Raw genomic sequence first — 27087 nt, forward strand, 5'->3', positions numbered from 1 at the left:
AACCCCTGTATATAGCCTCGATATTGTTATTTTATTGTGTTACTTTTGATAATTTTTTTACTTTAGTTTATTTAGTAAATATTTTCTTAACTCTTTCTTGTGGTAATGCACCTAATTTCTGAAGTTGCCAATCGCATTATAAAGTCAAGAGAAGAAAAAGCCTGGAAGGAGGAGAGATGACTAGAAACGATTCGGTTGACCGGTTTATGTGTGGATTAATTGGCGGAGTAAAGGACCTTGTGCATTTCAGGTAAAATAACAACTCAATGTTTATATCCCAGGACAAATCAGCTAGCAACAGCAAGCTAGCTAAATAGGATAAATTAGCAAGCAAGTGCAAGCTAGCTTGCTAAATTGCCATACATGTTTAAAGCTTTTTGACCTGTCCCCAAATTAATATAATTGGTTCAGAGTTTGTTTTGATATTTTAACCTACGTGTCGTGATCGGATTTGGTGTGGGGGGACAAAATAAATGTATGCATGATGGCGCACGCGCACAGCCGGTTTGGGTTCCGTGTAACTGAGGGTAAATTGCACCACTTTACTTTCACTTCAGAATAGTGGAGTGATTACCCCACCTACAGCAAGGTACATTGACTTTTGATAAAATAAAATGGCGTCGGTCTGTTGTGATAGTGTGCACCAAATCAGAGCATCAAATATTTAGGGATTAAATCAAATTTTATTGGTCACATACACATGGTTAGCAGATGTTAATGTGAGTGTATTGAAATGCTTGTGCTTCTAGTTCCGACAGTGCAGTAATATCTAAAAAGTAATCTAACAATATCCCAACAACTACCTTATACACACAAATCTAAAGGGGTGAATGAGAATATGTACATATAAATATATGGATGAGCGATGGCCGAGCGGCATAGGCAACGTGCAATAGATGGTACAAAATACAGTATATACATGTGATATGAGTAATGTAAGATATGTAAACATTATTAAAGTGGCATTGTTTAAAGTGACTAGTGATCCATTTATTAAAGTGGCCAGTGATTGGGTCTCAATGTATGCAGCAGCCTCTCTGAGTTAGTGATTGCTGTTTAACAGTCTGATGGCCTTGAGATAAAAGTTGTATTTCAATCTCTCGGTCCCAGCTTTGATGCACCTGTACTGACCTCGCCTTCTGGATGGTAGCGGTGTGAACAGGCAGTGGCTCCGGTGGTTGTTGTCCTTGATGATCTTTTTGGCCTTCCTGTGACATCGGGTGCTGTAGGTGTCATGGGGGGCAGGAAGTTTGCCCCCGGTGATGCGTTGGGCAGACCTCACCACCCTCTGGAGAGCCTTGCAGTTGAGGGCGGGCAGTTGCCGTACCAGGCTATGATACAGCCCGGCAGGATGCTCTCGATTGTGCATCTGTAAAAGTTTGTCAGGGTTTTGGGTGACAAGCCAAATTTCTTCAGCCTCCTGGGGTTGAAGAGGCGCTGTTGCAACTTCTTCACCACAATGTCTGTGTGGGTAAACCATTTCAGTTTGTCTGTGATGTGTACACAGAGGAACTTTCCACCTTTTCCACTGCTGTCTCTTCAATGTGGATAAGGGGGTGCTCCCTCTGCTGTTTCCTGAAGTCCACAATCATCTCCTTTGTTTTGTTGACATTGAGTGAGAGGTTGTTTTCCTGACACCCCACTGCAAGACCCCTCACCTCCTTCCTGTAGGCTGTCTCGTCATTGTTGGTAATCAAGCCCACTACTGTTGTGTTGTCTGCACACTTGATGATTGGTCACATACTGCGTGCATGGCCACGCAGTCATGGGTGAACAGGGAGTACAGGAATGGGCTGATAATGTACCCTTGTGGGGCCCCAGTGTTGAGGGTCAGTGAAGTGGAGATGTTGTTTCCTACAATCTGGAGGGCGGCCCGTCAGAAAGTCCAGGACCCAATTGCACAGGGCGGGGTTGAGACCCAGGGCCTCCAGCTTGATGATGAGCTTGGAGGGTACTATGGTGTTGAATGCTGAGCTGTAGTCAATGAACAGGATTCTTACATAGGTATTATTTTTGTCCAGATGGGCTAGGGCAGTGTGATGGCGATTGCATCATCTGTGGACCTGTTGGGGCGGGATGCAAACTGAAGTGGGTCTAGGGTGGCTGGTAAGGTGGAGGTGATATGATCCTTGACTAGCCTCTCAAAGCACTTCATGATGACAGAAGTGAGTGCTACGGGGCAGTAGTCATTTAGTTCAGTTATCTTAGCCTTCTTGGGTACAGGAACAATGGTAGCCATCTTGAAGCATGTGGGGACAACAGACTGGGATAGGGAGTGATTGAATATGACCGTAAACACACTTGCCAGCTGGTCTGCGCATGCTCTGAGGACGAGGCTAGGGATGTCGTTTGGGCCAGCAGCCCTGCGAGGGTTAACATGTTTAAATGTTTTACTCACGTCAGCCGCTGAGAAGGGGGGGGGGGGGGGGGCGCAGTCCTTGTTAGCGAGCCGTGACAGTGGCACTGTACTATCCTCAAAGCGTGCAAAGAAGGTGTTTAGTTTGTCTGGAAGCGTCGTGTCGGTGTCCGTGACGTGGCTGGTTTTCTTTTTTTATTCCGTGATTTCCTGTAGACCCTGCCACATACGTCTCGTTTCTGAGCCGTTGAATTGCGACTCCACCTTGTCCCTGTACCGGCATTTCGCTTGTTTGATTGCCTTGCGGAGGGAATAACTACACTGTTTATATTCAGCCATATTTCCAGACCTCTTTCCATGGTTAAATGTGGTGGTTCGTGCTTTCAGTTTTGCGCAAATTCCACCATCCATCCACGGTTTTTGGTTAGGGTAGGCTTTAATAGTCACAGTGGGTACAACATCTCCAATGTATTTCTTTATAAACTCACTTATTGGGTCAGCGTATAGGTCGATGTTGTTATCTGAGGCTGATCGGAACATATTCCAGTCCGTGTGATCAAAACAATCTTGAAGCATGGCTTCCAATTGGTCAGACCAGCGTTGAATGGTTCTCATCACTGGTACATCCTGTTTGAGTTTCTGCCTATAAGACAGTAGGAGCAAGATGGTGTCGTGGTCGGATATGCCAAAGGCCTCCCTTTGGGGGAGGGGGAGGGCCTTATATGCATCGCGGAAGTTAGAGTGGTTGTGGTCGAGAGTATTACCCCTGCGCGTGGTGCATTCAATATGCTGATAGAATTTAGGTAGCCTTGTTCTCAAATTTGCTTTGTTAAAATCCCCCAGCTACAATAAATGCAGCCTCAGGATATATGGTTTCCAGTTTATATAGAGTCCAGTGAAGTTCCTTGAGGGCCGTCTTGGTGTCTGCTTGAGGGGGAATGAGCACAGTTGTGACTATAATTGACAAGAATTCTCTTGGTAGGTAAAATGGCCGGAATTTGATTGTAAGGAATTCTAGATCAGGTGAGCATAAGGACTTGAGTTCTTGTATGTTGTTATGGTTACACCATGAGTCGTTAATGATAAAGCATACATCCCCGCCCTTCCTCTTCCCAGAGAGGTGTTTATCTGTCGGCACGATGCATGGAGAACACCGGTGGCTGAACCGATTCCAACAACATATTCCGAGAGAGCCATGTTTCAGTGAAACAGAGAATGTTACAATCTCTGATGTCTCTCTGGAAGGCAACCCTTGCTCGAATTTCATCTACATTGTTGTCAAGAGACTGGACATTGGCGAGTAGTATACTTGGGAGCGGTGGGCAATGTGCACGTCTACGTACCCTGACCAGGAGGCCGCTCCATCTGTCCCTTCTGAGGCGCCGTTGTTTTGGGTCGGCTACTGGGATTAGATCCATTGTCCTGGGTGGTGGTCTGAAGAGAGGATCCGCTTCGGGAAAGTCATATTCCTGGTCGTAATGTTGATAAATTGACGTTGCTCTTATATCCAATACTTCTTCCTGGCTGTATGTAATAAGACTTAATATTTCCTGGGGTAGAAATGTAAGAAATAATATGTAAAAAAATTAAATACTGCATAGATTCCTAAGAACTCGAAGCAAGGCGACCCTCTCTGTCGGCACCATCTTGCAATCCGATTTTGCTGTCAGAGGACACTTTCTGTGACAAACTGCAATTCAAATTAACATTATCAAACAATAGATAAGTAAGTTAAGGGATCTGATGGGTTTTGTTAGGCAGCAACTGAGTATCACATCAATTTATAAAAAAACAGAAGGAGAAGGAAGAAAATGATAAAATCTCAGTTGGTTCCAAGCAACTTAGCAGGTTGTCTTTGTACTCAATACATGCAAAGATGAAATTAAATGTAATAGGTTTTGTGATTCGGTGGAAGTTTGGCATGTATTGCAGAAACATTTTCATGCATGTCATTGATCCCCGTTGTGAAAGCTGTACTAGCTATTATTGACCTGGTAGGTGTTAACAATATTTTGTTTTGTATTTCCTTGTAAATAATGAATTACAATTGATGATTGCCAAACAAATGTTTCAGTTAAGAATAAATGTTTCTATGTCATAAGAGCAACTTTCTGCATTGTGCATCGGAAGGAAACTATAGCAACAAAATACATGAACATATGTCAAGGCAAGAACAAGGGTAAACAGAGAAGAGAATAAAATGATACTCAAATTTCCATAGGATTTTACTAAAGTACAAAGAATCTAATACAAAGAAATGAGTTCTTTACAGAATCACTTGCAAAACATGAACTCTGTTTATTTTGTATTTTTCCCCCACTGCAACACTAGCCTTTTTTATTTAATAACTCAATGTCGAACAGAGGAGAAATCCCCCGAAAGGCATCATAGCAAAGTAGCATCAATAAAGTTAAAACTCAACTCACTCTTAAGGTAACTCTAGGGAAATGAAAAGAAGATTTCCAAATACATCCCAGGAATAATAAAATAACAAAACAAACAGGATCAGTTACTTAAAAACACACAAAGTAATAAAAAAACCAAAGTCAACCAAAGTCTTTGAGTATAACCCCCCAAAAAAGTGAAACTATTTGGTTGATATTTACTAAGCATTTGCACCACTGCAAAGTGTGTAGGTTAAAATGAAAAGAATAGCTGCAAACTTCGCACAGGCTCAAGAGGCATCGCTACCAAATTCCTTGACACAGTTTACACTAACAAAGTTCAAGTAACCTTGATCAGACAACAATTTATGTTATGGACTGGTACACATTTTCTGTTCACCTAAACAGCTCTCAGAATGTGTTGAATTTCAGAGATCCGACAGAATTCCACACATTTCAAATAGATAGCAGTGGAACGAGTCTGGAATTAGTTTGGAATAGCTGCAAAAAGTACTGTCAGGAATGCAGTCATTCTGCATATTTCCACACTGTTTGACAGCTCAAAAATGTCATCCATGAGGTCTGACCTGGTTAGCAATCTGAATTCAAGGGTGATGTAATATGACAATTAAAGTCTATCTGATAGGTTCCATTTAAATATTGAATGTGGACCTTCGACAAAAGTTTGTTTTTCGCCTGAGCTCTTTCGGTAAAGTTTCTAGCTCCAGATAGAGACAGAGGGCTGTTTGCTGCGAGTGCTGACAGCTCAACTCTCCTGTCACCCTCCCACTGCTTCTAACATGGCAGTTTTATCAGCTCGGTCTCAGCATGGAGCTACGAGGTATGCTTTGCCGAAGACAATCCCGAGAGGTTGACTCTTTGAGGAGATCCAAAGTGATATCATCACCCGGCAGTGCAGCTAAGGACTGTGTGAGAACATTAAGACTCAAATAATTATCCATGAAAACTGATACCCCATTGCCTGGACCTCCAAACGGCCAGTCAAAAACATGCAAAGTGCTACTGATGGGTTTGAGAATCAAGTCCCAAAAAGTTTACTGTACTCCTGGGGGAAATTAATTTAATTTGGAGTGGCTAGCAAGGCTAGCATATCTATCTTTCCAGCCTTTCCAGGACAAAAAACCACGGTCATACACTGTTCCACTGGACAAAAATACACAATGACAAAATCCCATTTAAATCCCCTTTCGTCTGAAATTGATCAAGTGTGGTGACAGTCATTCACAATCTGGGAAGCCTCACCTTTGTCTAATTCCTTTTTGCTGAGATCACCCGCATCTGACTCCCCTGGGCTATCAAAGTGAACTTAAGATGCTCAATACATTCAATTACTGGTGCTGGTTGGACAAGGGCACACATTCTCCTGGTCGGGATCCCAGCTTCTTTAGTGTCTTTTGATGGCAGTCTCAATCCTGCAAGAATAACTTTGATTAGCCAGGGAGCACCAATAAGCGGAAGGGGGTGGGGGGTCATTTCGTCACGATGTGCTCAGTTCATATCAATGAGCCACGTGGCCTGATCACGCCTATAGTAGAATATAGGATTAGAACAATAAGAAGTGACACACACACACACACACACATTGTATGTGTAAGAGAGATATAGTCATAGCAGTGAAGAAAGTTTCCCTCTATTTTGCATGTACAGTTCAAGTCAGAAGTTTACATACGCCTTAGCCAAATACATTTAAGCTCAGTTTTTCACAATTCCTGACATTTAATCCTAGTAACAATTCCCTGTCTTAGGTCAGTTAGGATCACCACTTTATTTTAAGAATGCGAAATGTCAGAATAATAGTAGAGATGTCACGATCGTCGTAAAGTGAAAGAGAGGAGGACCAAGGCGCAGCGTGATAGCAATACATCTTTACTTTAATAAAGACGAAAAAACGAAGAACACTATACAAACAAAATCAAAACAATAAACCGACGAACGTGAAGCTATACAAACTAAGTGCTAACATGCAACATAGACATAGACAATCACCCACAAACTACCTAATGACTATGGTTGCCTAAATATGGCTCCCAATCAGAGACAACGATAGACAGCTGTCTCTAATTGAGAACCAATCTAGGCAACCATAGACATACATACACCTAGACTAAACACTGCCCCCATAAACATACAAAAACCCCTAGACAGTGCAACACACATACTTCCCCCATGTCACACCCTGAACTAACTAAAATAATAAAGAAAACAAAGATAACTAAGGCCAGGGCGTGACAAGAGAATGATTTATTTCAGCTTTTATTTATTTCATCACATTCCCATTGGGTCAGAAGTTTACATGCACTCAATTAGTATTTGGTAGCATTGCCTTTAAATTGTTTAACTTGGGTCAAACGTTTTGGGTTGCCTTCTACAAGCTTCCCACAATAAGTTGGGTGAATTTTGGCCCATTCCTCCTGACAGAGCTGTTGTAACTGAGTCAGGCCTGAGTAGGCCTCCTTGCTCGCACACACTTTTTCAGTTCTGCCCACACATTTTCTATAGGATTAAGGTCAGGGCTTTGTGATGGCCACTCCAATACCTTGACTTTCTTGTCCTTAAGCTATTTTGCCACAACTTTGGAAATATGTTTGGGGTCATTGTCCATTTGGAAGACCCATTTGCGACCAAGCTTTAACTTCCTGACTGATGTCTTGAGATGTTGCTTCAATATATCCACATAATTTTCCTCCCTCATGATGCCATCTATTTTGTGAAGTGCTACAGTCCCTCCTGCAGCAAAGCACCCCCACAACATGATGCTGCCACCCCCGTGCTTCACAGTTTGGATGGTGTTCTTCGGCTTGCAAACCTTCCCCTTTTTCCTTCAAACATAACAATGGTTATTATGGCCAAACAGTTCTATTTTGGTTTCATCAGACCAGAGGACATTTCTCCAAAAAGTACCATCTTTGTCCCCATGTGCAGTTGCAAACCGTAGTCTGGCTTTTTTTATGGCGGTTTTGGAGCAGTGGCTTCTTCCTTGCTGAGCGGCCTTTCAGGTTATGTCGATATAGGACTCGTTTTACTGTGGATATAGATACTTTTGTACCCGTTTCCTCCAGCATCTTCACAAGGTCCTTTGCTGTTGTTCTGGGATTGATTCGCACTTTTCGCACCAAAGTACGTTCATCTCTAGGAGACAGAACACGTCTCCTTCCTGAGCAGTATGACAGCTGTGTGGTCCCATGGTGTTTATACTTTAGGCCTTGAAATACATCCACAGGTAGACCTCCAATTGACTCAAATGATGTCAATTAGCCTATCAGAAGCTTCTGAAGCCATGACATCCTTATCTGGAATTTTCCAAGCTGTTTAAAGGCACAGTCAACTTAGTGTATTTAAACTTCTGACCCACTGGAATTGTGATACAGTGAAATAATCTGTCTGTAAACAATTGTTGGACAAATTACTTGTGTCATGCACAAAGTAGCTGTCCTAACTGACTTGCCAAAACTATAGTTTGTTTTAAAAATAAATTTTGTGGAGTGGTTGAAAAACGAGTTTTAATGACTCCAACATAAGTGTATGTAAACTTCCGACTTCAACTGTACATTTTATACAACCCTGTCACCTTTCCTCCACTCTTAAACAAATATGCGGTGAAATAACCGAGTGAGGAAAAGGACCTAGGCAACATTTTGTAACCTACCGTTCAAAGGTAGCAGACTAGGTCTTGTCCCTGTCACTAACATCAGATTGAATCACTACTTCAGGAGAGCTATCTTTTGGGAGAGGCACTATGGCAGGTAATGGGTTATAAAACTAGCCATTAATGTCTGATAGCAGTTCGAAGTGTATTATCTTACCCAGACTGGCGGCTCACTCCGTATCCATGGATACCTACTGGTGTCATGCAGTGTTGGTTCCACCACCTCTGTGAGCATGCAACCTCTGCGCTAACAACTTCATATTCAGCAGCGGAATATATAGTCTTCACCTCCTCTCACAGCATACATAATTAGTCATGTATTTCATTCTTGACACAGAAGCTGTATCACAGATCTATTGTAGGAAAGGCAGATATCTTGGTTACAGTAGTGATATGTTACATGGAGAAGCTGCAATATCCAAGATATTTGCATCCAATTCTGTTATTTAATATCACAACAATATATCATATCGGTTAGCAAACTATTTTATTTTATAAAAAAAAAATGCTTGATCTAATAAAGCATATGTGGTCACTTTCCCATTGTATTGTTGTTTTGGTATATTTTTGTTGGCAGCTGTTTCAGCCTCGTTCAGTGTTTTCTGTGGTGGAGAGGAAGACAGAGGAAGTACAGAGCGTAGGCGTCATTGATCTTCTCTGGTTGCAAGTGATTGGCTCAGGGTGCTGTCACTAATAGGGACACTACGTCACCACAGCACCTGCTGGGAGAGCTAGCCAGCAAAAGCCCCTCTTCAGTCCTCCATTGATTTACAGTAGAATTGCCCGCCCAAGAAGGCTCATTGTCATTGGCCACAGATAAATCAACGTCTTATGCCCACCTAACTTTGAATGGACTGATGTGTTTTTATCACGCACTGTTAACACACCTTCAAGCTAGGTAGGTTAGCTAGCTGAAACATGTTGACTAGCTTAGCTATCGCCTAGCAAATCATTTAAAAAGTTATCGTTATGAAGGAAATGTAGAGATAAATCGTCTCGGTGCTCATTAGCCACCTAAACTTTAAAATATGGCCATCCATTAAAATATAGCAAACTGGAAAATGAGAATCAAGGCATGTGGTTGGTGGTGGATCACGGAGCAGTGGCTAACATTTGTTTTGAGGTAGGCTAGCTATAATATGAGCTACAAGATGGCGCCGACAGAGAGGATCGCCTCGCTTCGCGTTCTTAGGAAACTTTGCAGTATTTTTTATTTTTTTAAATATTATTTCTTATATTGTTACCCCAGGAAATGTTAAGTCTTATTACATACAGCCGGGAAGAACTATTGGATATAAGAGCAACGTCAACTTACCAACATTACTACCAGGAATACGACTTTCCCGAAGCGGATCCTCTGTTTGGACCACCACCCAGGACAATGGATATAATCCCAGTAGTTGACCGGAAACAACGGCGCCGCAGAATGGGCAAACGGAGCGGCCTCCTGGTCAGGCTCCGTAGACATGCACATCGTTCACTGCTCCCGAGTATACTACTCGCCAATGTCCAGTTTCTTGACAACAATGTAGACGAAATTCGAGCAAGGGTTGCCTTCCAGAGAGACATCAGAGATTGTAACATTCTCTGTTTTACGGGAACATGGCTCACTCGGGATATGTTGTCGGTACTGCCACCCGGTTTCTTCACGCATCGTGCCAACAGAATCAAACATCTCTCTGGTAAGAAGAAGGGTGGGGGTGTATGCCTTATGATTAAGGATTTGTGGTGTAATCATAACAACATACAGGAACTCAAGTCCTTTTGTTCACCTGACCTTCAATTCCTTACAATCAAATGCCGACCGCATTATCTACCAAAAGAAATCTCTTCGATTACAATCACAGCCGTGTACATCCCCCCCAAGCAGACACCTCGAAGGCCCTGAAAGAACTTCACTGGACTCTATGTAAACTGGAAACCATATATCCTGAGGCTGCATTTATTGTAGCTGGGGATTTTAACAAAGCAAATCTGAAAACAAGGCTCCCTAAATTTGATCAGCATATCGAATGCGCGACTCGAGCTGGCAGCATTCTGGATCATTGCTACTCTAACTTCTGGGGCGCATACAAAGCTCTCCCCCGCCCTCCTTTCAGCAAATCTGACCACGACTCCATTTTGTTGCTCCCTGCCTATAGACAGAAACTAAAACAGGAAACGCCCGTGCTCAGTTCTGTTCAAAGCTGGTCGACTAATCGGATTCCAAGCTTCATGATTGCTTCAATCACGTGGACTGGGATATGTTCCGGATAGCCTCAGACGACAACATTGACGTATACGCTGACTCGGTGAGAGAATTTATTAGCAAGTGCATCGTGATGTTGTACCCACGGTGACTATTAAAACCTTCCCTAACCAGAAACCGTGGATTTATGGCAGCATTCGTGCAAAACTGAATGTGCGAACCACTGCTTTTAATCGTGGCAAGGCGACCAGAAACATGACCGAATACAAACAGTGTAGCTATTCCCTCTGCAAGGGAATCAAACAAGCTAAGCATCAGTATAGAGACAAAGTGGAGTCGCAATTCAATGGCTCAAACACGAGACGTATGTGGCAGGGTCTACAGTCAATCATGGATTACAAAAAGAAAACCAGCCCCATCGCGGACACCGATGTCTTGCTCCCAGATAAATTAAACAACTTCTTTGCACTCTTTGAGGACAATACAGTGCCACTGACATGGCCCGCTTACCAAAACCTGTGGGCTCTCCTTCATCTTGGCCAACGTGAGTAAAACATTTAAATGTGTTAACCCTCGCAAGGCTGCCGGGCCAGACGGAATCCCTAGCCGCGTCCTCAGAGCATGTGCAGACCAGCTGGCTGGTGTGTTTACGGACATATTCAATCAATCCCTATCTCAGTCTGCTGTGCCCACATGCTTCAAGAGGGCCACCATTATTCCTGTTCCCAAGAAATCTAAGGTAACTGAGCTAAATGACTATCGCCCCGTAGCACTTACTTCTGTCATTATGAAGTGCTTTGAAAGACTAGTCAAGGATCATATCACCTCCACCCTACCTGATACCCTAGACCCACTCCAATTTGCTTACTGCCCCAATAGGTCCACAGATGACACAATCGCAATCACACTGCACACTGCCCTAACCGATCTGGACAAGAGGAATACCTATGTAAGAATGCTGTTCATTGACTACAGTTCAGCGTTCAACACCATAGTACCCTCCAAACTCGTCATTAAGCTCGAGACCCTGGGTCCTGACCCCACCCTGTGCAACTGGGTCCTGGACTTTCTGACGGGCCGCCCCCAGGTGGTGAGGGTAGAAAACAACATCTCCACCCCGCTGATCCTCAACACTGGGGCCCCACAAGGGTGCACTCAGCCCTCTCCTGTACTCCCAGTTCCCCCATGACTGTGTGGCCATGCAAGTTTGCAGACAACACTACAGTGGTAGGCTTGATTACCAACAACAACAAGACAGCCTACAGGGAAGAGGTGAGGGCCCTCGGAGTGTGGTGTCAGGAAAATAACCTCATTCTCAACGTCAACAAAACAAAAGAGATGATCGTGGACTTCAGGAAACAGCAGAGGGAGAATCCCCCTATCCACATCGAAGGGACAGCAGTGGAGAAGGTGGAAAGGTTTATGTTCCTCGGCGCACAATTCACGGACAAACTGAAATGGTCCACCCACACAGACAGCGTGGTGAAGAAGGCGCAACAGTGCCTCTTCAACCTCAGGAGGTTGAAGAAATTTGGCTTGTCACCAAAAACACTCACAAACTTTTACAGATGCGCAATCGGGAGCATCCTGTTGGGCTGTATCACAGCCTGGTACGCCTGGTACTTCTCCGCCCACAACCGTAAGGCTCTCCAGAGGGTAGTGCGGTCTGCACAACGCATCACCGGGGGCAAACTACCTACCCTCCAGGACACCTACATCACCCGATGTCACAGGAAGGCCAAAAAGATTATCAAGGACAACAACCACCCGAGCCACTGCCTGTTCACCCCGATATCATCCAGAAGGCAAAGTCAGTACAGGTGTATCAAAGCTGGGACCGAGAGACTTAAAAACATCTTCTATCTCAAGGCCATCACTGTTAAACAACCATCACTAACATTGAGTGGCTGTTGCCAACATACAGACTCAAATCTCTAGTCACTTTAATAATTGGATGTAATAAATGTATCACTAGTCACTTTAAACAATGCTACTTTATATAATGTTTACATACCCTACATTACTCATCTCATATGTATATACTGTACTCTATACCATCTATTGCATCTTGCCTATGCCGCACGGCCATCGCTCATCCATATATTTATATGTACATATTATTTTTCATCCCTTTACACTTGTGTGTATAAGGTAGTTGTTGTGAAATTGTTAGATTACTTGTTCGATATTACTGCCCTGTCGGAACTAGAAGCACAAGCATTTCGCTACACTCGCATTAACATCTGCTAACCATGTGTATGTGACCAATAAAATTTGATTCGATTTGAATATCCTATCATGTCAAGTTGTTGATGTTTGATGGCAGACTGACTGTAATACCCATGGAATCACATGTAGAAGAAGGGTTAGTTAGAAATACTTTTGATGCAACTGTAACGGTGCAATACATGAAGTGAGGGAATAGCTTTTGTCCGTTGTCCGTCTCTGTTTGTCCGTTGCCAGTTCGTCTAGTTTGTCAAGTCAACCAGCGTTTTTGTTTTCAGCTCCTGCTTTTCCCAGTCTCTCTTTTTCTCGCCCTCCTGGTTTTGACCACTCTGCCTGCCCCGACCCTGCCTGCCGACCTGTACTTTCGCCCCCCACCTCTGGTTTACTGACCCCTGCCTGCCTTGACCTGTCTATTGCCTACCCCTGTTAGAATATTAAACCATTGTCAATTCGACGTGTCTGCATCTGGGTCTTACCTTGAGCTAAAGATATGGTAAGTAGCCATAAAGCTGATCATAACCCAAATGTTATAACGTTTGTGTGTGGCTCAAAACTAATTTGATGATGCGTTATTGGTCAAGCTGAACAATATCTACGAACATTTAGAAAAGGCTAATAGCCTAGTGAAAATTGTATTCATTGACTTCAGTTGCGCATTTAACACCATCCAACCCCTGGTGGATAAGCTACTGATGGATACGCTGTTGAATTTGGGTGTCAACTCTCTACTGATCAAGTGAATTAATAGTTCCTTGTGAACTGTACTCAACAAGTGACATTTAACTCCGCCATCTCTACATCTAGAACGGTGAATACAACAGCCCCTTTTACTGATACTGTACACAAACTATTGTCAAACCTCTGACGCAGCCCACACATTTTTTAAATATGCAGATGACACCGCTGTTGTGGGTTTCCTCCACCCAGACCAAGCCTCTCTTCAAGGTTTGGACAGAGAAACGTCAAAATGTATCCAGTGGTGTGCAGATAACTTTCTTGAAATAAACGTTAAGAAATCAAAAGAGATGGAAATTGATTTCAGAAGGAACACAACTCCACTACCCCCTACGAAGATCAATGGGGAATCAGTCGATAGAGTGACCACATATAAGTGCCCTGGAATCGAAATATTCAATGACTGTGCCTTTGCAAAGATAGAGAAATTGCAACAGAGAATGTAATTTTTTTTAGGCAAACTGAACCATTTTAATGTCAACCTCCATATTTTACAAATGTTCTATAAATCTGTCCTGCAGAGTGTGCTGTCCTTTGGTCTGATATGCGTGTTCAGAAACATGCGAGTGCAAGACCAATTCAAACTTCAGCTTTTGATTAAGACGGCGGGAAGGATAATTGGTATAGATCAAGAATCAGCCACCAACCTGTACACAAACTCCTCCTCCAAAAACTTGAAAGCATTTTACAGGACAGTACTCATCCACTTCACTGAAAACTCCTTCTCCTAAAACTTGAAAGCATTTTACAGGACAGTACTCCTCCCCTTCACTCCAAATTCAGTCACAGAAGCGGCCGCACAATGGGAAAGAGGCTTCTTCAAAAGAACATTTAAAGATAGATATGGGGACTCTTTTCTACCAACATCCATTAGGCTGTTTAATAGATAGTCTGTTGGTCCCTCGAGTACACAGCATAATGCACTTTCACTTTAAATGTGTAGCTATAGCACTTTGAATTAATAATTTTGTGTAGTTTCTGTTACTATACATGAAATTCATGACCAAATGAATTTCTCCCTGGTGGGATAATAAAGATGATATGAATCTTAATAATTTCTGGGATTGGTTATTAGTGCATTCAATGTGTATTTTGATGCATATGAGATTTGTTGATTGAGTTTTCCCCACCAGTATTTTCATGTTAAAATTACCCCTGTGTTTTGCAGTACAACCCAGAGTCGGGGCGCATAAGTACTTGAAATGCTCTTGGAGATGTTTTTCAAGCCATCTTAGTAGACCAAACACTGCCTAGCTATTAGGCTGTCAATACCCCTAAGTGGTGGTGATTGCTATAATGAGAATATTAAGAACTGGACAAGAGTTGCATACCAAATATCACGCCCTTCTCTATATTGTGCACGAATTTTGACCAACGCCTTATGGGCCTTGGTCAGAAGTAGTGCACTATAATGGGAATAGGGTACTATTTGGAATTCAGACCTATTTTTCCAGCTGAGCTAAGGGTAGCACGTAGTGTCTGGTAAAGTGGGAACCAGATTTGGGAAAAGATTGGATGGACACTCATATAACTCTCACTCACAACGTCTATGGGATCAGAAAGTTAGATACAAATGGTCTTCTCAATTTTTAAAGGATGTATCTCTATATTGGAGTGCAGGTATTCATAGGTTATTATAATTTTACGAGGTCTACATTTGGTCTTTCCTACCCACTGGGCACAAACGTCAGTTCAACTAGTTCTGATTTACATTTGATAGAGAAGTCAACTAACGTGAAATCAACAAAAATGCAAACCATGTCATTGGATTTAGGTAAAAAGTTGAGTGAAAAAGAAAAAACGTACAATCCAGAATGTCCTTTTATGTTAATGTCTTTTTGCAAATCCAATACGTTTCCAAGTTCCTGGCTGGATGGTTACTTTCACCCGGCAAATGCGGGGCGCTAGCACAGGACGCACTGGGCTGTGCAGGCGCACTGGATACACAGTGCGCAGAGCCGGCGCAGGATATCCTGGGACGTAGAGACGCACTGGTGGCCAGATGCGCTGAGCCGGCACCATCCGTCCTGGCTGGATGCCCATTCTAGCCCGGCCGATGCGGGGAGCTGGAATGTAGCGCACCGGGCTGTGAACGTGCACTGGAGACACCGTGCGCTCCACCGCATAACACGGTGCCTGACCAGTACCACGCTCCCTACGGTAAGCACGAGGAGTTGGCTCAGATCTCCAACCTGACTCAGCCAATCTCCTCGTGTTCCCCCCCAAAAATTGTTTTGGGGGCTGCCTCTCGTGCCTGCTTCGTTGCCAGGACTCCTGGTATCGTTGTCGCTCCTCCCTCGCTACTTCAGCCTGTTTCCATGGCAGTGTCTTGTCCCCTGCCATAACCTGCTCCCATGTCCAAGATGTCCTCCACTCTCTCTTCTCCCGGGCCCAGGATCCCTGCTCCTCCTGGCTACGCTGCTAGGTCCTTTGGTGGTGGGTAGTTCTGTCACGACCGTCGTCGGAAGGACGACAGCTGCACCAATGTGTGTTCAACTCACGACCGTAGTCAGCCTGAAGGCGCCCGGTCCACAACAAGGAGTCGTTAGAGAGTGATGCCGCAGCACAACGATGAAGTGCCTTAGAACGCTGCGCCACTCGGGAGACAATTTCATGAGCTGTTCTAATGCAGCCGTCTGACTGGATCCTGATGATTTCCTCCAGTGCCTCGGCAGACGTGCCAGGATTCGTTTTCTGTGTCTCGAGCGAGCAGCTCTGGCAAAGTGAAAGGGTCGGGAGCACCGGAACATGACCTCCTCGCCACCTAGCTTCAGCGTGTGTGAGGTAATACACTCTCTCTCTCTCTTTCTCTCACTCACACACACACACACACACACACACACACACACACACACACACACACACACACACACACACACACACACACACACACACACACACACGCGGAAAACATCTGACTTGTGCAAACGATGGCTGTCTGTCAATAGGTCAAAGTTGGGTCTGTGTTTCTCACATCCGGGAAGGTTGAGGGGTTCTAAGCAAGTCGATTTTTGTGTTTTCTCCTGTAGAGGTAAGGTGCATTTAAGTCCCCCTCCCGTATAAATGTTATGATGATAGTTTTGGTTTTAGGAGCTATAATACGAAGAAAGGCCTATGATTGCCTCAGCTCTCCTCTGGGGCTGGGTTGAGAACCGTAATGAGTGAATGGTCCACTCCGTTTAAGCACTTCTGCCCACTTTGCTTGTTCATGTGGCTTGAGCTAAAGCTGCTGTTTTGCAGAAGTTACTGTAGGTAAAATAAAAATGCACAAGACAACTCCCAGGAATTGCCATGCTAGAATATTTCTCATGATTTGTCTTCTCTCTCTTCTCTGCATGATCTACAAATTGGGTAGCTGTTACAGATTTCTATGAAGGAAATCATCAAAGACATTGGTCTTCAATAAGCACATCAAGATGACAATGTAAGACTGGGGGGAGAATGAAACTCTTATCCAGCGACAGAGAAAAACATGCCCCTAGATGCAGAGAGACTTGACAACGATGCCAAAAAAAGACAAGTGATGAAAAAAGAAATCTATGTAAACAAACCATTAGAGGAAAAAAACCTATGAAGTCCCGAGTGGCCCTGGAGTTTCAGTCCCCTTCAAAGTCAACCCCTTGACGCTTTCAATATGAAATCACAGTAAAAGTCCTATAGTGCTGCTGATTATAATGTTACAGTGATTGATTTTCTGAAACTCTTCCTGAGATAAAAAACACCACTGAAAATGCTATTTCCGGACAGTTGGATGCAGCATCGATTAAAGGCTGGCTTATTTTTCACTTTTAAAGACTGCAATTTTCTCCAGACTTCTGAAGGAGAAAGGCTCAAATCGTTCTGTGGCTTTGTGCAAATATAAAAAGACTGTAAAGCCCCAGCCACAGCGAAAGGGATTCTGAATACTGGGCTTGAAAAATAGCACATGCTGTTCTTTGGGATCACATTGTGTTTTGAACCAAAGCTACTGCAAAATACAAAAGCACAATCGCTATACACTACCTAGTTGACGGTTGAATACAAGGATGTCAATACTGTGTGTTGAATACATGTGTTGGATAGATGCGATCATACAACTCAAAGTATTGACAACCAGGTAAATGCAGCGAAATGGTTAAATCATCAAGGCATCTAAAAGTACGTTTCTCTCTAGTGATGCTCTTTCATCATGTTGTGAGTGTGTGGACGGATCATGAGGGAGACAGGCATCATCTCCTCTTGAGAACTCTCCTCTCAGCCTCTACTCTCTTTCTGTTTACCTCCATTTCTATTTCCTTCCCCTTTGAAGCTGTGGGCTGCAGGAATCCCCGGTGAAAGCAACAAGATGAAAGTCTTCCACCAAAAGCAAAGCTCGGCCCAAAGTTTGAGGGCAAAGTAAGGAGCACAATGACGCCGAGAGATTTCAACCAGAGGGGTATTTCACAAAGGGAGCTGAGCAAAAACTCTCGATTTTTCAAAGGTAGACAATGTCAATGTAGGTCTATTTCTGGAATCCGATGCCATCTGGGGCTTTGGATTCAAATTACGACCCCTTTAAAGCTGAGCATGAAAATTCAGCTACCTGCTGATTCCTTCTGCACATTGTTAGGTAGGAGTATCAAATATAAAAATATCCATTAGGACAGTACCAAAAGCACAACACAAATCTCCATGAGATGTCTCAAGAACAAAGCTGGTTTGCATGTGGCGCAAAGAGTGAGTTTCTTTTTTCAATTATTATTGAAAAAGTGGAATTTGTTGTAACAAATCTATCAAATAAATGTCTATGAGTAAACCTGGTTGGATTGGTTAAGAATATGCAGTCAGGCACTAAGGGGTTGAGGTTGCTTACATTGTAACAGGTTGCAGAATAAATGTCTAGCCATTACCTGACTTCATTTTGAACCAACCACCTTAAAGTTATCCCGAGTTGCTCCTGTGTTTACAGAACAGTTAAGTCCACAGCCCAATGCCTTAGCTTTATGAACTGCAACTTTTTATACAAATCCAAAGACTGGCCCATTTCTCTGCTTGACACGTGTTATTTTGCTGTTTCATTTCCTTTCCAAGAACAAAAACTGTAGGCTACTCACTTTCATTTCACAATCTCTCCACACTCACAAAATGAAATGCAGTCATGTTCTCTGTCTAGACACACTAAACCCTTCTAAGGCCCTCCCTCCCACTCTCTCTTTAAAATACACACACACACACACACACACACACACACACACACACACACACACACACACACACACACACACACACACACACACACACACACACACACACACACACACACACACACACGCCGCCCCACCTACCACCTCACATGCACACACTAAAACAATCAACACACACTCATGCTCACACATCACGAAGTCATAGGTGTTTTCATTATAGATCCCTTGTTTTTCTTGTCTATCGATTTTCCCCTCGGTGTGTGAAATGTTAAGGATTTGAGTGATTCAACGGTGCATCAGTGTCTGGACCTAACTGTGGAGACGAAACCAAGTCATGCATATTGATCAGAGCGGTGACGCCTGGAGGAGTCAGAAGAGCAGAGCACATTGCCACTACACTGGTCGCCATGACAAAAGCACGGAGGAATTCTGAAGTGGCCGCAATAATATCTAAGCTGTGTCCACAGCACTCCCGCAGCACAGTCATTTCCGGAAATTTGTGTATTATGATAGATCCACAAAACCAATGATAACACTTTACATTAAGGTAATTATAAACCCACTTTTTGTTTTCTTTACAGTTTTTTTTACAAAACATTGTACAAGTGGCAGCAACATTGTGAGTACAACATATATTTTAATAAATGTCATGTATAAAGGGAAATGTCAAGTGTTACTAAACAAATTTAGAGTCAATGTTAGCTGGATAGAATTAGCCTGTGTTTTAGGTAATATGAGATTGCCTTGTATATTATTATTTGTATAGCCTTTTTGTGATTTCTTTGTCTTTGTCTCTGCAAATGTTCGTTGAATAATTGTCTGAAAAGGACTCATGATTCACCATCAGCTCTTTCTAAGCAGTTTTTTGCTGCAACATGGGTCTTTTCTATTTATAATTTATTTATTGGCTAATCTAAAAATGTCTTTATGTATATGTAACAAAAAAGCTGTAAAATCAAAAATGTTTTTTGATTTTACAGCTTTTTTGTTACATATACATTTTACATACATGGTATTTTTTATATATACACACATTACATTTTGGATAGATAGCCACGTATTTGTCTTGCATATATCTAGCAGCATCTAGCTCAGGGGGATCCCTTGCCCTTCCTATAGAGACTCGGCCAGGGCACATCTTTTAATTAATTATTTATTTATTCGGCCAGGGCACATCTTTTAATTTATTTATTTCAGGGCATCATGGCTGGAGTCACTGTAGTCAGTGTAGTGGATGGATGAGGGAGAAAGAAGGGGGACTCCGCGGTACCACAACAGGGAAGGAGACAAAGAGCATCCCTGTCTCACCCCACCAGTAAATAAACATCTAAACAGTCTTCCAAGGCCACGTTACCCTCAATTGAAAGACATTAACTGGGAAGTAAAATACACTGCATATAGAAGAGGCCTGGGAGAAGCAAGGTCGACCCCCAGGCAGGCGCAAATGAGCTGTCCGTTGGATCAATACTTTATGCTGCCTTAGAACAAATTCATTCACAGCTTTGCCTCCCATAAATTGTTTGGCTCTCCACCCACTGCCACTTGGCAGACAGTCAGCTCTCGGGGATCAAAGGAGAGTGAGGAGAGTCAAGGGGGAGCGGCGCCGCTAAAGTACGCTTGGCCTCAGAGGCACAGTTGGATCTCGCCGGTGTTGCACTGGCTAATTCCATCGACTGCAATAGCAATTGGAGAGGCTGCTGCAGCACCTTTACACACGTTCTCTGTATCACTGATGGTGCTTCTCATCATTGACCTGGTCATGTGTAGTCTACACTGGTGTCTGACACTGCCTGGATTGGTAAACACTTGACTTTACTTAAGGAGTTTGTTGTACATGAGGAGGTCCTAAAATGGACATCGTAATGGTCCTGCCTTTACCCCTTCATAGCAGCCATGAGAAGAACAAGATGTCATAACATCTCACTAAAGTACAATTCATATGTTGCCAGTGCCATGCACCTTTCATGCACATTGTAATTACAACTTATACTGACATCATCCTCCACTTGGACCGCCTTCAGTACAAAACTAACTGTGTTCCTAGCTGATCATTAGATTACACATCACATGCTATCTGCTCGGTCCATTATCTCAACATACTTAAGGGTTGCAGAGCGCCATTGGGTTCCCACATCAGTCGCTGATGTAGCCTAATGAGCTGACAATGCTGGATGGCAGCTGAGTGCTAAGAGGCTACAGCAGGGAATATGGAAACCCAGGTGCACCTGTCTATCTACTCGCAGGGGGAGAACTGTGGGAGACGCACAGTGTTGCATAGTAAAACAGTTACACATCATTGATAGTGAATAAGTAGGCGGTGTTGATTGATGTAGCGTTCCGAGTAGAAAAGGAGTTTGTTCATATCGTTATAGAGAAAGCTTTGAATATAGATTTGTGCTCAGGGCTTAAAGCAGCAGCCAGCAGTAGAAACAATAACAAAGCATATTTCCCACCCATTTTGGTAAAAAGCTGAAGGATGTGGCTGGAGAAATGTAACAACTCTCAAATTCATAGAAAGTGTTATGGATGCAAGGACTGATATCCAAATGATATTTTGAATCATTTGAGGCCTATTTGCATTTACTTTGTTTACGAACATCGTATTTTGGGTTCTGATGTAGTACGATAATATAATAATATCCCACTAGGCACAGACATTAATTCAACGTTGGTTTTAACGTAATTTAATTGAAATGACGTGGAAACAACATCGATTCAACCAGTGTGTGAGCAGTGGGATATGCCATTTAGTGGACGCTTTTATCCAAAATAACTTACAGTCATGCTTGCATACATTTAACACACAGGTGGTCCTAGGAAAATAATCCACTATTCTGGAGTTGCAAGCATCAGAGAGAGAGGAGGAGAAGAAGAAGGAGCATGCCTGAGGCCCTATTCCCGCTACCAGATATGAAGGAGAGTCTGAGGAGCGGGGGTGGCGAAAGAGAATTCTACTTTTCAAATCACATTACATCCTTGCCTTACCTTTCGTTGTGGCTGGCAACGCGACATGGTCCGCAGCTCAAATTGACAGTAAATATCACAGTAGCCACCAGCCAGTAAGCACAAATTTACAAAAATTACTGAAACTGTTTTTCTAAAATATATTACACTATTGATTAATGCAACCAAACCATATTACACTTTGAATAATGCAACAATTCATGTGTAGACAATAGGAATATAAAAGTACAGTAGGCAGACCTTACAAAATTACGACAAACCAGGCTTCATTTTTATCAATATCATGCAAGTCATTACGTGGTAAAAACAAAGTGCAACGGAAATTGTGGGTATAAGTGAATTCCCCGCCTCAAGCTGTTTTATATGGAAGCTCACAACCACCACCAACATGTTTTTATTAAATAAAATCGCAACGTCATGTTTTTATAGCCTGAGCTATGTATTTAACCTAAAATAGGCCCATTTATTTGTGTTCTGAGAAAATGTGATCAAATTTGGTTTATATTCACACATCCATTCAATAGTAAAAAATGATTGACTGGAATGAATCAATCACCACAATAGTGATGACACTCTATAGGTATCTTTTTAATTACAGATGCAAAGGCGTACATCAGGGTTCCCCAACTGGCGTCTCGCGGGTGGTTTTATTTGGCCCCCCCCACGTTTTCGGTTGGACATACAAGACACCAAGAAATCAGCTCCAAGTGATTTTAATGTAAGAAATCTGTTCCCAAATAATGCCACGCATAATAGAGAGACGTGATCGTATACAAATGTAAGGAAGGTTTGAAATTATTATGTTTAAGTCAAACGTTATATCTGTTTGGGATTCTAGCAGTCTACAAATGATTAGTAATTATGTTCCGGCCCCCCGACCATCATCTCAAGAATAAAAATCGGCCCGTGACTGTGCTTGATGATCCCTGTCCAATCGCATTTGTTTCACTCTGTCTGTGAAAAGGGTTTTATTGTTTTTATCCTCTGACGGGCCAGAATTTTTCTTAAAAACTATATGACCTGATTAGAAAAATGATCTGTTCCCATCATAGCCCATTTAATCCATATAAAATGTTGTACATTATTTTTGTTTTCCAGCTGATGTATTTATGTCATATGCTACAACTAGGGTCCGGAGGTGGTTAGGTTAGCATCAAATCAAATCGTATTTATCACCTGCGCTGAATACAACAGTTGTAGTGTAGACCTTACCATGAAATGCTTACTTACAAGCCCTTAACCAACAATGCAGTTCAAGAAATAGAGTTAAAATATTTACTAAATAAACTAAAGTAAAAAAGAATAAAAAGTAACACAATAAAATAACAATAATGAGGCTTTATACACGGGGTACCGGTACCAAGTCAATGTGTGGGGGTACAAGTTAGTCGAGGTAATTTGTACATGTAGGTATGGGTAAAGTGACTATGCATAGATAATAGACAGTGTGTAGCAGCAGTGTAAAAACAACGGGGGAGTCAATGTAATAGTCCGGTGGCCATTTGATTAATTGTTCAGCAGTCTTATGGCTTGGGGGTAGAAGCTGTTAAGGAGCCTTTTGGTCCTAGAGTGGGCGCCCCGGTACCGCTTGCGGTGCGGTAGCAGAGAGAACAGTCTATGACTAGGGTGGCTGGAGTCTTTGATAATTTTTTGGGCCTTCCTCTGACACCAACTAGTATATAGGTCCTGGATGTCAGGAAGCTTGGCCCCAGTGATGTACTGGGCCCTACACACTACGCTCTGTAGCGCCTTATGGTCGGATGCCAAGCAGTTGCCATACCAGGTGGTGATGCAACTGGTCAGGATACTCTCGATGGTGCTGTCGTAGAACTTTTTGAGGATCTGGGGACCCATGCCAACTATTTTAAGTCTCCTGAGGGGGGGAAAGGTTGTTGTCCTGGCACCACACTGCCAGGTCTCTGACCTCCTACCTATAGGCTGTCTCATCGTTGTCGGTGATCAGGCATACCACTGTTGTGTCAACACTTAATGATGGTGTTGGAAAAATGTTAGGCCACGCAGTCATCGGTGGACAGGGAGTACAGGAGGGGACTAAGCATGCACCCCTGACGGGTCCCAGTGTTGAGGATTAGCGTGGCAGATGTGTTGTTGCCTACCCTTATACCACTTGGGGTCGGCCCATCAGGAAGTCCATGATCCAGTTGCAGAGGGAGGTGTTTAGTCTCAGGGCCCTTAGCTTAGTGATGAGCTTTGTGGGTACTATGGTGTTGAACGCTGAGCTGTAGTCAATTAACAGCATTCTCACATTTTTTATTTTTTATTTAACCTTTATTTAACTAGTTAAGTCAGTTAAGAACAAAGTCTTATTTACAATGAGGTCCTACCCCGGCCAAACCCGGACGACGCTGGGCCAATTGGGCGCCGCAATATGGGACTCCCAATCACGGCCGGATGTGATACAGCCTGGATTCGAACTAGGGACTCTAGTGATGTCTCTTGCACTGAGATGCAGTGCCTTAGACCGCTGCGGCACTCAGGAAGACATAGGTGTTCCTTTTTCCCAGGTGGGAAAGGGCAGTGTGGAGTGCGATTGAGATTGCGTCATCTGTGGATCTGTTCGGGGCGGTATTCGAATTGGAGTGGGTCTAGGGTTTCTGGGAGGATGGTGTTGATGTGAGCCATGACCAGCCTTTCAAAGCACTTCATGAGCCTTTCAAAGCACTTCATTAAAGTCCCCGGGCACTAGGAGCGCCGCTTCTGGATGAGCATTTTCTTGTTTGCTTATGGGCTTATACAGCTCATTGAGTGCGGTCTTAGTGCCAGCATCGGTTTGTGGTGGTAAATAGACTGCTACGAATAATATAGATGAGAACTCTCTTGGTAGATAGTGTGGTCTACAGCTTATCATGAGGTACTCTGCCTCAGGCGAGCAATACCTCGAGACTTCTTTAATATTAGACATTGCGCACCAGCTGTTATTGACAAATAGACACACACCCTCGCCTCTCATCTAATCAGACGTAGATTCTCTGTCCTGCTGATGTACAGGAAACCCAGCCAGCTCTATATTATCCGTGTCATCGTTCAGCCACGACTCGGTGAAACGTAATATATTACAGATTTTAATGTCCTGTTGGTAGGATGGTCTGAATCGTAGATCATTCATTTTATTTTCCAGTGATTGCACGTTGGCCAATAGAACGGATGGTAGTCGAGGTTTACTCACTCGCCTACAAATTCTCAGAAGGCAGCCCGACCTCCGCCCCCTTTTTTTCCATATTTTCTTCATGCAAATCATGGGGATTTGGGCCTGTTCTCGAGAAAGCAGTACATCCTTCACGTCAGACTCTTAAAAAAATGAATCTTTGTCCAGTTCGAGGTGAGTAACCGCTGTTCTGATGTCCAGAAGCTATTTTCGGTCATAAGAGATGGTAGCAGCCACATTATGTACAAAATGAGTTAAAAAATAAGTTATTACCAGATCCAGAAAAACTCTGGGCCCGAGGAAAACAATTCCCCGCCCACCTCTCTGTGACCAGTGGTGCCACCTTTGAAATCACCACACAATGTTACGAATGAAAAAACATATCTTATTTGTCTGATCTACATTTGACATGTTTTGGTGGCTCAGTGCAGCCGGCAACTACTGCAACAATTTCTGAATGTAAAAGGCTGTTGCTGCAATTTCAGCGACAAACTCACTACAAGTCTCAAATAATAGGAAATGTCTATACATTTCAGCTGTTTCAAAAACATTGCTCTGCTATGACTATAGTGGTATTTGCTCAACGAGACAATTGTATTTACACTGCCTTGCTTCAAGTGGGGCAACTGTCGGGCAAGTGTCGCGCAGTATCTCCAGAGGCAGCGGTCGAGACGTAGCAAGTACGCAAGTTTACATTTGAGTAATATGTCTAGCTGACAGTATTTTTACCAAAAGTGTAGTAAGTGTGAAGAGGATATAAGATCACACAAGACACCAGATAAGACAGGAGAATTACTCCAAATAGAAAGGACTTACCCTAGCCCCCCCCAGCACATAGACTATTGCAGCATAGAAACTGGGGACTGAGACGGGGGGGGCTATCAACCCCCGAGCAGGGCCAACCAGGCAGGATATAACCCCACCCACTTTGCCAATGCTCAGCCCCCACAACACCAAAGGGATATCAACAGACCACTAACTTACTACCCTGAGACAAGGTAGAGTATAGCCCACAAAGATCTCCCCCACTGCATGGGAGAGCATGAGCAAGCCAGTGACTCTGGCCCCTGTAATAGGGTCAGAGGCAGAGAATCCCAGTGGGAGGGGAGTCGGCCAGGCAGAGAGATCAAGGATGATTCATCACTCCAATGCCTTGCCATCCACCTTCGCACCCCTGGGCCAGACTACACTCAATTATAGGACCTACTGAAGTAATGAGTCTTCAGTAAAGACTTAAAGGTTAAGAGCGAGTTTGGGTCTCTCAGATGGATCGGCAGACCATTCCAGAAAAATTAAGAAAGCCCTGCCTCCAGCTGTTTGCTTGGAAATTCTAGGAATAGTAAGAAGGCCTGCATCTTGTGACTGTAGCATACGTGTAGGTATGTACGGCAGAACCAAATTGGAGAGATAAGTAGGAGCAAGTCCATGTAATGCTTTGTAGGTTAACAGTAAAACCTTGAAATCAGCCCTAGCCGTAAGAGGAAGCAAGGCTAGCACTGGAGTAATATGATCAAATGTTTTGGTTCTAGTCAAGATTCTAGCAGCCGTATTTAGCACTATTTTACACTGAAGTTTATTTAGTGCCTTATCCAGGCAGCCGGAGAGTAGAACATTGCATAGTCTAATATTGAAGTGATAAAAGCATGGATTAGCTGCTCTGCATAATTTGTTGACAAACATTTTCAGATTTAGGAATGTTACAAAGTTGTAAAAAAGTGTCTCTTTAAATATCTGATACGTTCATCAAAAGAGAGATCAGGGTCCAGAGTAACGAGATGGTCCTACTCAGTTTTATTTGAGACGACTGTACAACCATCTAGATTCATTGTCAGGTATCTTTGTTTCTTGAGACCTAGAACAATCATCTCTGTTTTGTCCGAATTTAAAAGTAAAACATAAAAAAATACATATGTCTTAAACACAGGTTTCCAGGGTAGGGAAGGGGCTTCACCATTTTTCATTGAAATGTACAGCTGTGTGTCGTCTGCATACCAGTGAAAGTTGATATTGTGTTTCCGAATGACATCACTATGAGGTAGAATATATAGTGAAAACAATAGTGGTCCTAGAACGGAACCTTGAGGAACACTGAAACTTAACTTTGATTTGTATTAGTATTTATTATGGATCCCCACTCTTCCTGGAGTCCAGGAAAATTAAGGCAGTTATACATTTTCTTTAAACATTACAATACATTCACAACAGAGTTCACAACATATTAAGTGTGTGCCCTCAGGCC

This window comes from Salvelinus namaycush, chromosome 17 (assembly GCF_016432855.1).
Source record: "Salvelinus namaycush isolate Seneca chromosome 17, SaNama_1.0, whole genome shotgun sequence".
Taxonomy (NCBI): Eukaryota; Metazoa; Chordata; class Actinopteri; order Salmoniformes; family Salmonidae; genus Salvelinus; species Salvelinus namaycush.